At 42.2% G+C, this 14790-nt stretch overlaps 1 protein-coding gene across 2 annotated transcripts in view; it reads left to right on the top strand.

Annotated features, from left to right (window-relative positions):
* The window catches only part of LOC124996606 (netrin receptor UNC5D-like), a 171626-nt gene that overhangs the window by 26806 nt on the left and 130030 nt on the right, over nt 1–14790 (top strand). The gene's annotated exons all lie outside the window — the stretch shown is intronic.

Below are 14790 nucleotides of genomic sequence, written 5' to 3'. Positions count from 1 at the left end.
CCCTGTTCTTTTTTATATTACACCTACAGTATCTCATATGTGTCACTGACTGCTTTTACGCGAGACACTCTGCTAATAATCAGAATAAAACCGGTATAAAAATGCCTTTTTATAACCACCGCAACAATCAGGGCAGACTGACCTGATAATAAGACATTTCAATCAGATTTAGGGGGGTGTTGTGAACCTTTGATAATCCTTTCGAAAATCAAAAAAAATGCATTGGTGCCAGATAACCACGTACATATTCGGTTAATCCGATTAATTCTCTCAGGTTGGAATTAATCCTGTTTCAGAGAATGTTTGCTGCATGTGAGGTAAATATTATGGGATATGACGAGTTTCCAGGAGGGACAGAAACATGGAGGTAGAAAAACATCTTGCTAATAGTGTGTAGTTCTCCCTTGTGCCTCCAAAATAGTTTCAGAGAATTCGTCCACAAAATGAAACACCACAGGGTGGCAACCTTATGAGATTGATGAAGTTATATTCTTGCAGCTGAATATTTTGTTGATTCAGTGCATGTATGTGTGATCATGACCGGCCCTCCCAGGGAACTAGTTTGTTGATCTTTACTGAGTGGAGTGACCTGGAGGGTGGAGAGTGGGCGGTGCTACACCTCAGTCACTGCGTTCATCAAGCTATGCTCGAAATTCAACTTTCTGAATGAGGTCCTTGTCCCAGTTCACATGCAACGGAGAAAATCATATAACTGTTGGGAAAATGTCCTCCTCCTCCTCCACACTAGGTGGCGATATGTGTCTTGTCAGCGGGTTAATACGACCCCCTTTCCAGTTGACCTCACACGTCATATAATAAACGAGTGTCGGTCATGTGTCAGACCGTTGTTTCAAACAACAACAAGTTGGATAATAGTAGAACTTTTTTTAACCTTCTACGTAATGTACGCGCTACTTATGGTGCAAATAGGATGCACGCTATGTCTGAGGTGGTTCTTCTACCGGCTCTGTTTACCCTCTTCTTCTGTGACCGGCTTTCTTTGATGTTTGTCCAGTTAAAGTTCAATTAAGGCGTATACAGGCAGGAGTAAATCGATTTCCAGGCGCATTATCTGGGCGTCTTAACCTAATAAGGAGAACTCTGATTTTAGTCAGAGTAACGTGTTTACATGCTCTTAGGTTGTCCAGTTAAAGTCGGATTAAGGCAATAATTCGATTTTTTTTTTTTTCACGTGCATGTAAATGTAGACGGGGAAAACAAAGGACAGGGAAGATGTGGTGCTGGCAGGAAGTGGTGGACTGAGGTCTGTGCTTCAACGCCTCCTCAGGGTTGAGGGTCAGATTTCTGTGTAGATCTCTGGAGAGAAACGAGAGTCCAGGAGGGTAAAGTTGTCCCAATAGAGGAGCCAAGTTCAAGATTAAGGCACATAGTGATAGAATGAAAGAGCAGTCCAGCCATTATTAGGTGGAAATCATCAATTCCTCTTGATGTGACCCAGGACAAGCTGACACATGTATGAGGGCATTCCCTAAATATGAGTGAGACCATCACCAGGGCAAACATGGCAGATGACACCGAGCTGAGCACTTATTTCTATCTGAAAGACAAGGGACCCAGACAGCCTTGTACATGGAGACCTTGTTACCTATTCACACTCTTATTGTTATAATTATAACAATCACATTTAGCTGTGGAGCTGCAGATGAGAATAAAATGCTGCCAAAACAAACTTTTTTGCTGTAAGTTGGCAAAACACAGGTCATTGAGGGCACAGTGGTAAAATTGAAATGATTAGAAAAAGGAATAAATGCTGTTTTAAATCAAAAAAATGGATTCAGATTTCATTCACATGTCTTTATCTGTGGGTATCCCTCCTTGTTGTTACTTGATCCATTTCTGTTAGATGAATTAACATATTCAGTAATTACAGTTTGTCAGAATAAGGGAAACGCCAAGTCTTAAAATGGAATGAAAATTCAATAACCCCGTTGTCTAACCATTAGTTCTGCTCCAAAAAATCTCCCAAGAGTTCATTTAAGTGATTAATTGCAACAACAAGAAAAGTGTTCAGCCTTAGAAAAACACTGGCTTGCAGTAATTATTTCGCATCCGCTCAACAAAAACTCAGCCGGTCAAAAACTAATTTGGTCAAATCTGCTTATCTTTACCAGCTACTGAGCTGAAGCTGCGCTACGATCATCTGTTCTTCTGTGGCCTCCTCTTAGGAAGCCCGCGCGGGATAACCTTCATGTTTTAAGTCGGGGGAAATGCTGATCATAGCAGCGACGCTTTATGACGAGGAAATGTTGCTTTCGTTTCATATTCCATATAATCTTGTTCATGTGAGCGCTCTTAATAAAACACAGAGCATGGATTGTGCTGACAGCATTCCTCTGAAAATGTGTATCACAAAAAAGCCACCCGAAGTCGTCTGATCTTCAAGCCGCTGGATTTAATTTCCCTCCATCATGTCCATGTTTTTCGGTTATGCTCTTTTTAGATTTCAATGCGCTTGTAATAACTGCTTTATTCTTTTAATTGCTTTATTTCCAGATATGTCTGTGTTGTGTTGCCGTGCATATTAAAATACTCCATCCACTTTATTTCCTCTCACAGCTATCAAATATTTAGTCTTTTTTTTTAACAAGTGTTGGAACTGGACCAAAAAAACTTGTCTAAAAAAATGTCAAACCAATTATCCTGCTTTGCAGATACATATCGCATTAACCCTCCTTGGCCTTAACCTCAGCGGCTCGTCTACTCCGCAGACACATGGCAAACTACACAGAGATGAGTTTTGACAGTACGTGCATACCTCCTCTCCTCACGCTCTTCTTTTATCCCGGTGCCTGTGGGAGTGTCACGGCCTTTCATCTCCATGACCACCCACTCATCCATCCACCAGTCAAGACTCTGATCGCTATCAAAACCGAACCTTACTATTTTTAAATAAATTCAGTCGCCCACATGGGTCAGACCTCTGAACTGTAGCAGATGTAATCCCAATGCCAATGAAACTGCCTCAGCATGTCAAATGTTGCAAAGTTTTAGAGGTAGATATTTTAACTTAGGCTTTAACTTTTAGTTAAAATCCCAATTTAAACTACTTTGACTTTTTTTTTAATATAAAGCAATTTAATAGTGTCTGATAACTAAATCCAAGATTGTGTCTGCACTTAGGACATAAGAGCTTCACCCAAAGAATTTGACCAATTAAAACTTTAAACAAGTGGTGGTGATAGAATAAAAAGTGAATGGAATATCAGGTTTGGAGCATGGATATATTTATAGTATATAGCCCCCACTGTTAAGTCCAGTCCAGGGGAAACCAGTGCACAACACAAAAGATGACTCTCCCCTTTTTCCTGCGCCCAAAAAGAACCTGTGCTCCATGAACTTGCAGTCCAAAAACAGTCTTTATTTAACCATAGTTATACATCTTCAAAACAACAAACAAACTAACCAACCAACGGAACAAACAAATGCAAAATAATACAGGTGTCCTTTCCTGACCCCCAAACGAAAAACAGGGGAAAACCAAGAAAACAAAATATGGAGTAAGTCAGCCTTTGGTACGTCACAGGAAAAGAGGGAGAGGAACTAGCTTCTCCAACAAAGGCCTTTTTAAGTCCATTCTCCTCCAATCACTGGTCAGCCTACGGGACGTTGAACTTAGTTACTTGACCAATCAGAATGGAGTATTCAAGAGAACCGTGTTTTAAAAACAGAAACTGCTCCTCAAAATTGAAGCCGAAGCAAGTAGAGCTCCCCCTGGTGTCTGGCTGCAGTACAGGCCATAAGCTCCTCCTACTTTCATGTCAGTGGATGGGACTTGGGCCAAACTAAAACACTAAAATATATGTCAACTGACTCTTTTTCGATGATGGTTTCTCTCAGTTTAGGCAGTTAATATGATGATAATGCTTGTTCTAGTATAATTTTTTTTGGTTGAGTTTATCGAAAGAGGATGTGACATGATGATTACTATCAGTTGCCATGCCAACTGCTGAGAGTTGCTTCAAAGTTGCAACACGCTACTGCTATATTTCCGAGAAAATTGCTTCAGTAGTTCGGCCAATGCGAGGAAGTGATGTTGTCCATATTTATACAGTCTATGCAATTGTTACGTCTGCAGCTCTTACTAAAACGACGGGACCTCTAGTGGTAAAACTAACAAAAGCAGACACTTTTATTGACATTTTGCAGCTAATATCTTCTATGTAGTTTTGCACTTTGCAGATTGGACCCTCTGGTGAGTCAGTTTTGGCCCTCGGGCCTTGGTCTAGATGGTAACATTTCACAAAATGTGAAAAGTAATGAGTCTCTCTGAATGAATGGGCTACACTTCTGCTCATGCACAGTGGACATCAGTTGAGTAGGTGGTCCAGCACTTTGGCGAGGACATATTCTAAACACATTTGTGGTTTACTTTTCTTTTTTTTTTTTTTTTGATGCTGAAGTCCTTGTTAGTACAAAATTATAAATTATTCATGCAGAACCGACAATCTGAGTAAGAAAACCATCCTACCTGGTTCATGAAGGTGTGATTCAGATTCTCATTTCCTCCGCACCCACGACTCCCACCAGCGTTAAAATGTTTGCAAACAGGCCCGTTGTGGATCTTAGTCGCTTGTTGTGTGTAGATATTCTGTTATTCTTCACCGTGGATTTCACAGGAGCTCTATTAACATGTCTCAAAACAACAAACATGCCACCAACTCCCGGGTTTACGGGAAGTGTTTTTGTCTGCAGCGCCACGCTGCATCTGGAGGAGTAAAGTCACATCTGAGGAAATCTGGCACTTTTCCGGGAACTAAAGTGGAATGAAGTGTTACCGCATTAATGGAATTTTTTCGAATCGCGTCTTAAGTTTAAGAGCGATGTTAGATATCAAAGTGTTTGGAGGGGGAAGCGCCGAAAGGGAAAGTCAGTTCTGTAAGACAGGAAGAAGTGCTCAGGTGTTTGAGGTTTCATATGACATTTCCTCGGTAATTGGAGCGTCTGCACAGCAAGAAAACACATGAAACACACATTTGAGTCTGTTTCTCTCACATCCTTCAGTAAAAAGAGGAAGGCAGAGCTTCAAAAGGTAATTACATTTTTTGGTATCAAAGAGCAGGAAGCAGTTGGAGCTTAATCCCCCCCCCCCCCCCCCCCCCAAAAAAAAAACAAAAAACAAAAAACTATTCCTCGTGACTTCAGAGGACAGGGTCTCCCTTTTTAGCATGCGTCCCTTTGTTTGTGTCCATGTGTTTACCGTGGGTCAAGAGACTGCAGCTGTATATTCTGTGCGTTTGTTGACTCGTCTTCGACAGGAGACTCTTTTACGCTTCGGAGAACAAAGGCAGTGTTTCCAATTACGGCGGATTTCATTTTGGCTGATGCATCGTCATGGCCGCAGACCCGGACAGGTGTTGTTAGTTCTGAAACGTACGCGTCGGCCGCCACGTCTTGTTTGAGTTGGAGATTGCGGCGCCGCGGGAGGAAGCGAGGACGCGGGGCCTCTTAGAAGCTTTCACTGGCCTGGGGGACAGCCCTAGCACTCTGTGTATTTTATTCATTACGCATTAGAAAAACCATCAGTAGCGTGTCCTCCAGGGAGTCTTTTGTTCAGGGCTGCTGTGGCCTTCGCTGTACGTCGGGCACTCCAGTTTGAATAGTAAAACACGGAGAGGAGTAAATAATTGTTGTTGGAGGAACTGTGTTTTTTCTGCCATTCACAGGTGACAAATAATGACATAATAATGATGATGATGACAGACGGTGAGAATGTTGTTGACTGACGGTGTTGATGGTAATTAAAGGCGGCGGTGACCCTGATGCTAATGACGAGGCGGGTTTTCATGGGAGCAGTGTTTGAGGTCACCAGGGCTCATTCCAACCCGGCCATCTATCTAATTTATGTCTTCAGAGGTAAGACAAAGACCAGGGGGAGATAAAAAAAAATAAATAAAAAATAGATAATTGTGTCCTTCTATATTCGACCACTCGTGCATAGAGGCCCAATAACCTTCATTGGCAGGAGCGGCGTTTGAGCGGTGTCAGGGGTAATCAAGCGTTTCTATTTTCCCACTCTCATCACTTAGTGAAAGTGGGCCGCCATCTCCCCAACTGGACCTAAGCAGACGCTCAGACACAGTGCAGCCCATACAATTATCCACACACGGCATCAGGTCATTTGCGCGCTATGAGCGGCAGGTGAGATGAAAAGCAAAGTCAAGGACACGCAGGAGTCGTAACGCACAAGAGGTTAAAATGAATCTGTTAAGTTTTTAGGATTTCATCAAAGTGCAACCGATCAGGCATAACATTATGACCACCTTCCTGGTATTGTTTAGGTCTTCAAAGCAGTTTTTACTTATCAGAGAATGGACGTGGATCTTCTGAGGGTGTCCTGTGGTGTCTGGTGGTTAGTGGGGATGGTTGTTCTCTGTGGATCATCTCACAGATACCTTAATCAGTTTGGGATCTAGTGAATTTGGAGGTCAGGCTCCATCAAGGATTGTCATTGCTATGGGGTAGAGGTGTCTGGTCTGGTCTAGATGGGTGCTACATGTCTAAGTGATCATCACACTAATGCCAGCTCCTACATTTTCCCATCAGAACATTGAATCGTCACAAGATGGTTATTTACTTCTCCCATCAGTTTGATGTTAATGTAAAGCAGGCACAAGAAAACTTCTTCTTCTTTTTTTCCTACAACATTGTGAAATTTAAATGACATATCTGGGTTAAAATGATTCCCAATTTTGTGTTGCATTTCTAATACCCTGCAGACCGCGCTGTTTTGGTTTTCGGAAAGAGGAGGAAAGCGGAATCAGTTTATGACAGCGGCGGATGAGCGGACTGGAGAATTCTCCTGACGTGTCGTTTGAGTTTTAACTTTATCGTCTCTCCCATCGCTTCGGTTGCCTCGCTTTATTTTACTGTCCTTAAACAAAGCTCGGAATCGGCTCCACGCGTTCCTCGAGGCTCTGTGAGCCTTTCTTGTAAAAAAAAAAAAAAAAAAAAGGGAACATGTTCAATAATTAAAGAAATAGAAGCTGGCTGAATGTTTTATGAATGGCATACAGTATCCACTTCATCAGAAGGACCCCTTGTTAAATGTGGCTTAGTTATCAGCTGAGCTAATTCATGTCGCTATCTATAGAGGGTACGTACGTGACGTCACGGCGAGTGAAGTCTCCATGGTTACGGCCATTGAGTGTTCAAGTGATAGTTGAACATGGAGATTAGCAGCATTAGCTTGAATCATAGGCTTTAATAGCATCTAATTTGTGAAATTAATTAAAAAAATAAATGGGGTAGAGCTGTCGTGTGATTGACTGAACCAACAAAGCAAATCTGTAAGAAGATATCTCTCGCTATCTCTCGCTGGATTAGAAGAAACAACTGGAATCCAGGAACAGAAACCTGGTGTTGTGGTTCACGTTTAGTGTCAGATAATATTAATTTATGCTGCATTTTTTTTGATGAAGTCAAACCTTAAGTTACTTCTTAAGTTACGTCCTGGAGGGCTGTCAGATAAGGTTGTTGTTGTTGTTGTTTTGGCAAAGTTACAGTCGACAGTCACTACTTCAGTTCCAACAATAATTAACAATAAAACAATAAACTGAATATTTATGATCATCCTTTTGACGCTACAGTATTATAAGGCTAACATTACTTCTCAGTAAAGCTCTTAGCGTTAGCATCTTTTATTTAGCTACGTTTATCAGAACTGAAATGAGCTAAAACTAACTTAAACTAACTGAAACTGAGGCTAATCCACTTTCCCAAATCCACACTAGTTCATATGGATCATTGTTGACTCCATTTGTCCTTAATTTGATCTGATAATCCACATTTTCCCCGGTCTGGCTGTATTTACTGCTACATTTCACCATATTTCACCTTAGATATCGTCCTGACATATGACACACATTTCACTTTTCTCTTCTGAGTTATGTTTCCACTCTACTGCTGCACCTTTACAGCACACTGAGGCACCTGAGACTCTCCAGAAGTGCATCGCTCGCCAGCCGTGACCTCCGCAAGGTGCAAAAGCCCTCCATCAATCAATGCTATTAATTAATAACGTTTCCTGCTGGATAACACCAGAAGCTCAGGAGCCAGAATATAGGCCTCCAAACACATTCAGCTGTGTACTGTATGTGAACTAGCGGGTAGCTGAGGTCCTGGGTTCAAAGTTGTGGATATGGCCTATGGCGTATAAACCAGCGAGTCTTTAATGTCGGCCTGGCTGTCGTTGCACTCTCCCCCCGCTGCTGTTGGTCTGCAACTTCTTTCTGATGGGGAAATATTGAGTGGAGAACCACAAACCCGAGGGTTGAGCTGATGTGCTTGAACTGTGAAAAACGAGAGAGGAGGAGGAGGAGGAGGAGGAGGAGGAAGAGGAAGAAGAGGAGGAGGAGGAGGTGATGATGGTTGTTGTGGTAAAGGTGGGAGAGAGGGCTCGGAGTTCTCGTGCAGGTGGAATTGTTTTCTATCTGCTGAACTGGAAAACATTTCAGAGAAAACGTGTGGGAGGTTTTGTTGAGGGATAACCAAACGACCGTGTTGAATAGTAAAGCTTCCAAATGCAGCTCTGAAATGACTTATGCATTACCTATGGAGTTAAAGAAGTTAAAATGAGCGAGCATGCAATAAAGTGGGGATGAGTTCATTACCGCTTATTATTTTCAGCGATTTCTTTGTAAAAATGCATTTTATATTCACAGTATATCAAATGGAAATATTAATAATTATATTATCTTACTTTTGCCAGGTAGCCAGAAACATGACTTCAAATGAATGATAGAAAGTGTGAGACCCCTGAAGAGAAAACCCAACAAGTTGCAGTCAGGGGAGTTTGTAGACGCTAACACTTGGTATGTTAGTGCATCTATAGGTGATTCTTGGATGTGTTTTTAAGACGCCACCTGGATTGCTGCGTGACTTTGAGATGGCGCAGATCTCATGTGAATACGTCTCCCCTCCTCACAGATGTGTGACATGCCACCTTTGGTGTGGCTCTGTCGCGCTGCGAAGCGGCTTTGATAATGTATATACAGTATTGTGTGTAACTGTGCGGCGACGTCTCTTTGCTCGCTTGTCTCTTTTCTCTTTTTGTTCTTTCCCTCACCTCAACAGTTTAGCTGCTGCTTTCTCCTATGTTCCGTTCTGTCTCCTCATGCCGTTTTGAAGACGAGTACATATCCGCGGTAAATATAGCCCTCTTGAAAGAGGCAAGGGTTAAAGCGACTTCACTCAAAGGGAAGAGATCAAGTCTTAAAACTGGCTCGCAGAAAAGCTGTTTTTTCGAGTCGCTAGTGGAGCATTTCTCACTCTGTTCCTGAGGTGTTAAAGCCTGAAAAGTTGTCTGATATGCCAGATGTGATTAACCTCCATCACTGATAGCTCTGCCATGTGAGGGGTCAATAACTGTTCCGCTGGCTGCTAATGTTGTCGGCCTCTCTGTGCTTGTATGTTGTGCTGAAGCCTAACAAACTGTTTCGCTTGCAGCCTAAAAGCAATTCCTCAGCGTTAACAATTACTGCATTCAGTTTTGGATTCGGTGCATGCAATAGTCCCTGACGTTGGGCCCACATGCACCTCACTTGTAATTCTTGGAGCTTTATGTGGTTAATATAAGTGTATCCCCAATACAGAATGAAAACAGCCTGTACCACAAGGCCACGGCTGTAAACGACTGCAGCTGTCCTTGGAGAGAGTCACCTCCAGCAACGCGACTGGCGTATTGTGCTTTCCTATATTATTTGTATAAACAGCTATTGATCCTACGGGGGAGGACTGGCACAAGTCAGCAACTTTATCAACAGCTGAAAAGAAATGAAATTACATTTTTTGATGGATGCTCCTGTCAGGCACAAAGAAAAACAAATGCCTACAGCATCAGAGGTTGCAGTCCCTGCCAGGTACACAGGGCTGCACTGTAAGAGCCCTCAGATCCGACACAGCTCTTATTATTTATTTATATGCGTGGAGACTCTCCGACACTCTTGGAGGTTACTAATTTGTCTCTTTTTTGGCTGTTGCACCTTCACATTCCTTTAATGTTGCCTTGTTAACTCTAGACTTGGTGATCGGAATGTAATCCCCCAGCAGAGGAGGCTTGAGCAGCAGCCCCTCAGCCTGAGAGTGCTAATGAGATCCCAGCGAGCTATTTCATAATGAAACATCTTTGAGGCCAATTGTCCATCACTAATAATCATATGGTAATAACTGCCGCCGCTGCAAAAAAAAAAAAAAAAAGAAAAGAAAAAAGCAGCAGCTGCAGTGAGAAACAGAGTTACAGTCGTTTACTCTTTTTTAAGTGCACTCTCCTCTTCGGTGAGGAACAGAGAAGGGTGGCGATAAAAGTTAAAATGGCAGAAGAAGACGTTTTATAACGAGGAAAATATGTAGGTGGAATGTACTAAGGCAGAGGCTGAGTGGAAGAAAATGTGAGAAGAAGAAAAAAAAAAAAAAACAGCCGCAGAGCAAGAGGTGACACTGTCACACGTTTGATTAATAGTGAAAAAGTGCATATGATGATGATGGCATGAATAAATGATCAATTAAATCTGCTGTTGGTGCATGCATGTGTGTGTGTGTTGTCTAATGTGGATTTAATGCAGGCGCTAACACACAGCCCATTCATTATAATGGTCCTTTTTCATTTGCAACTGGTGGCGCTATGCGCGGACCGCATTAGCGCCACCACAGGGACCGGCACGCCGGAGATCGTAATGGAATCTAAATTGTCGCCATCCAAAATCACAGCGTGTGCAAGCAGTAATTACGGATTCAAAGGGGGAACGCGGAGGAGTTTTCGCTTGCCATTATAGGTTTGCTTAGCTTAAGTAACAAAAGTTTTAGAGGAACGGTAAAGGTTTGTACTGTGGGCGTAGCGGCTTTTTTTTTTTTTTTGTACCTGCGTTAAACCCCCTGCAAGCAAACGGAGCCTTCAAAGCCTGATCAAAGTCACAGAAACATTGCATCACTTGAGCCACGTTGAAAGAATAATGAATATGCAGCCACGGACTGAATATCATTAATTTTTGAAAAATTAAAAAATATCAAGGGCACGCTCCTCTAAGGCGTTTTATAATTCCGTCTCCATGGTTACAAGGACACGCCATATGACTGCTTTTGAGCAGAAGGCGCATCCCTCTGAAGTCCTCCCTGACATTTTATTTTCCTATTCCCTTTTCAGCGGGGTTAAAATTACACAGGGAATAAATGGAGGGGAGGGGGAGGAAGCTACTTATTTTCACAGTAACACAATCCATTTTTAAAAATAAATAAAATAATACCTTGGAGGAATGTGTTGGAAATCGGCACATTAATGGTGTAATTGCCCGCTCAGTTTAGAAGCCCGGCGCTCCGAGTGCCCAGAAAAAGCCATTATCTTGGCGGCGTCCCGGAGTGACGGGAGGCCCGCGTGGCATGGCGGTGGGTCAATAAAAGAAAGGAGAGATGAGCCTCGATAAACAGAAACGCCGCGGTCCTGCCTGGCCTGGCACGGCCCACGTTGGCCTTACATGAGTCACGCAAACCTGTACACGCCAATTTATGAACAAATAAACGCACAAATGCCGGATAACTGGACCGTGGCCGTGACTGGTGGTCGACTGCTGCTGAGGCTGAACACAATAAACACGAGTGGCTCAATATCTAGTGAAGCCAGTTAATAACAGAACATTACAGAGACATACACCGATCAGGCATAACATTATGACCACCTTCCTAATATCCTGTGTGGATCTTCCCACTGATACTTAATCAGTTTGGGACCTGGTGAATTTGGAGGCCAGGTCAACACCTTGCAAGGTGCTGTTCTTCATGTTTTTTGAGTTGTTCCTAAACTTTACCAAGGAGTGTCATTGCTGTGGGGTGGAGGGGCCTGTTCTGGTCTAGATCTACTGGAATGAAGCATCTACTGGAATGAATGCCAGGTCCTAAAGTTTCCCAGCAGAACACTGAATTGTCACAAGATGGTCGGTGCCATTTATTTGTCATGTGAGTGGTTTTGATGTTGTGCCTGGTAGGATGCAAAATCAACCGTTGACACTCCAGCTTCACATAACCAGTTGATACAACTAATAACTAACATCAGGTCAAGAATACGCAAACTTTGCCACCTTTCCATTCGTTTATAAAGTTTGTTCTTTAACTCCAGACTTTAACTTCCTTCAGTTTGCATCCAAAGGGTTTACGTCCAGCACGTCCAGGTTTGCGAGGACACCACTGCTAGGCAACTGTTGGAGTCCAGACACCACAGCAAAGACATAATGAACAGATAACACTGGAATGCCATTTTTGTCTCGGATATTTTATGAAATTACATAGACGAGACTATATGACTAAATTACAGTATGTTCGCTCACCATCCACCCCTGAGGTCATGAACACCACAAGATGGTTTCTTGTCATGAACACGGTAAACACCGTACCCCGTTTAAAGGCAGCGTGGGTGAGAAGTATTATACTCTGCTAGACGCACTGAAAAGAAAGAAAACTCAACTAAACTGGAGCGATCTGCGAAAAGCTTTATGTATTATACAGTTTAACGTGAGATGAGAGGCAGGAGATGCTTCGGTATTGTCAAAGCATAGAAAAGAAATGGTCAATATCTCACGAATTACAATGCAAGTCTCCATGTCATGCACATTCAAGAATCACCTATGAACCTGAAGAGCATGTGTTTGGACAGTGGGGAGAACTGGGCCTTAACCCTCAATGCAAGTTATATAATTTAAAGTCTGGTTTATTCTTATACCATCTGGCTTTTGTTACAAATGACTGCGACAGGATGAAGTTTAAACGAAACGACTGACATGGGTCAAAGCACTGATTCATTCCATCAAAGTGACTAAGCACTTAATGATGCATTTGAAAGGACTATAGGTATTTCATAAGAGAGTGAAAAAAATTATTTTCTCACACCGGGAAAAAAATTATGTAACCACCCAACAAATGCAGCATCAAACTTGAAGAACAGTGTTTAAGTTTTGCCCTTGGGTTACTATTAATGAACATGTTTTCTCAAATTCAGGAATATATTGACGTTGTCTTATACATGCTGCTACAGAAAAGAAAATAAGCTACTTACTTTCAGAATTTGCATTTATCAGTACAAATCTACAGATTGATTGAGAATCCTCCACTGTATTACCTCCCGCGTCTGAGCTGCAACTAATTGAGGTCTTCTTGATCAGGAATGTGTTTTGCAATTATCCAGATTTGGGCTACTTGTTTTTTTATGCATGCATTATGCATATAATGTATCCTCCGAGGCCGGCTGCATTGATCTGTTTAGTTTGTCTGCAAAGGTTCACATCAGGCCAATTTTAAATGTTGTTTTTCCGAGACTGGGCTGAAGTCAGATTCTTTTTCTCGTGATGAACGTGAACCCGGCTGCATTTTATCTGCGCTGATGGATTCAAGTGTGTTGGGGGTGGTGGAAAAGGGAGACTTTGAGTTTATTTTGTTTTGGGAGAAGAATAACAGGGTAAGGGTTACAAAAAATAAATAAAAAATAACCCAAGGGCAAGCGATGCTATTAGCGATAAACTGAATGGATTAAGGCGACTGAAGACTGTCGACAGTAGCAACACATGGTGGAAGTATCGGCATTTGTCAACATTCATACTGCACACGTTGATTCCAATGAGTAGAATTAAGGGCGCAGACGTTTGCATTCTTGAATATAACAAAGCAGATTTATTTATTATTAGTTAATTAAGTAAATTAAGGGGTCTTCAGTGTTCTTCAGGACGAGATTAAGTAGTATGTATGTATAAATATACATCATTAATATTATTATTTTGCATTCTATATTAATCTATTCAAATAATACATAGGTTCAAATATTCTTTTTTTATTTCAAACATGTGCAACAAATTAAAAACTATATATATGTATAAAAAATGTCTAATCAACCAAAGATTTTACGACCCTCCTCCTGCAGTAGTGAATTAAGTGAATCCCTCATTGTCACGTTTGTGCAGTTTTCAAACCATAACTACATCCTGAATTACAAGTAACTGGAAGCCACCACGACTGAACGTGCCCCCCTCCTCCCACCTCCTCCCCCCATGGAAGTCATTGTGCATCCGGACCAGCAGAGCATTGATCATTGAGCCGGTCAAACTGTTGCTCTACTCCTCATTAACCAAGCCGTAAACATCACTGCAGCACCTGGTGGCTGAGCTGGACTGACCTTGAACCGTGCGCGTTCTCACCTCATTGTCTCCGAGCGAAAGGCATTCGCCACATCATTAAAACCCCCGGCCTCGGACAAGATCCGATTCAATTGCCGTAGGTGGCGAAGGAGCTGGGAGCCCTCTGGGTCATTTGCTTCTCGGTTCATTCTTCACAGCCAGTAAAACACACTCTCCCTGCTCTTCGCTGTTCATCACCAGCTCAACACATGCACGCGCCTCGGAGAATGGGTATTTTTAAATTCGCATCAATGCTAACATTAAACGCAGGAACGTCAAGTGACTGTTAAAATGTGAAAGGATTGTCACACTGTGATAATTGCGATACTTTTATAGCTGGCACCTTTACTACAGCTGAGTTAATATCATGAATCCGACAGCTTTTTAGAAGGAAAACACCGGATAAAACAGTTTGTGTCCAGAGTTTATGGACAGGGAGCTTAGGCCGAGGAAATATTGGACTTAAAGTGATTTTCTATCAGGGTTGTCAAACATACAGCCCGAGGGCCAAAATCAGCCCTCCAGCTAGGGTCCAGTCTGCCCTGTGGGATATTATACAAGATATTAACTGCAGTGTTTGAATAAGGGCTTGGACTGTTTTAGTAAAAGTCAGAACCACATA

The sequence above is a fragment of the Mugil cephalus genome, chromosome 19 (genome assembly GCF_022458985.1).
Source record: "Mugil cephalus isolate CIBA_MC_2020 chromosome 19, CIBA_Mcephalus_1.1, whole genome shotgun sequence".
NCBI lineage: Eukaryota > Metazoa > Chordata > Actinopteri > Mugiliformes > Mugilidae > Mugil > Mugil cephalus.
This window is presented reverse-complemented; position numbering and strand designations above follow the sequence as displayed.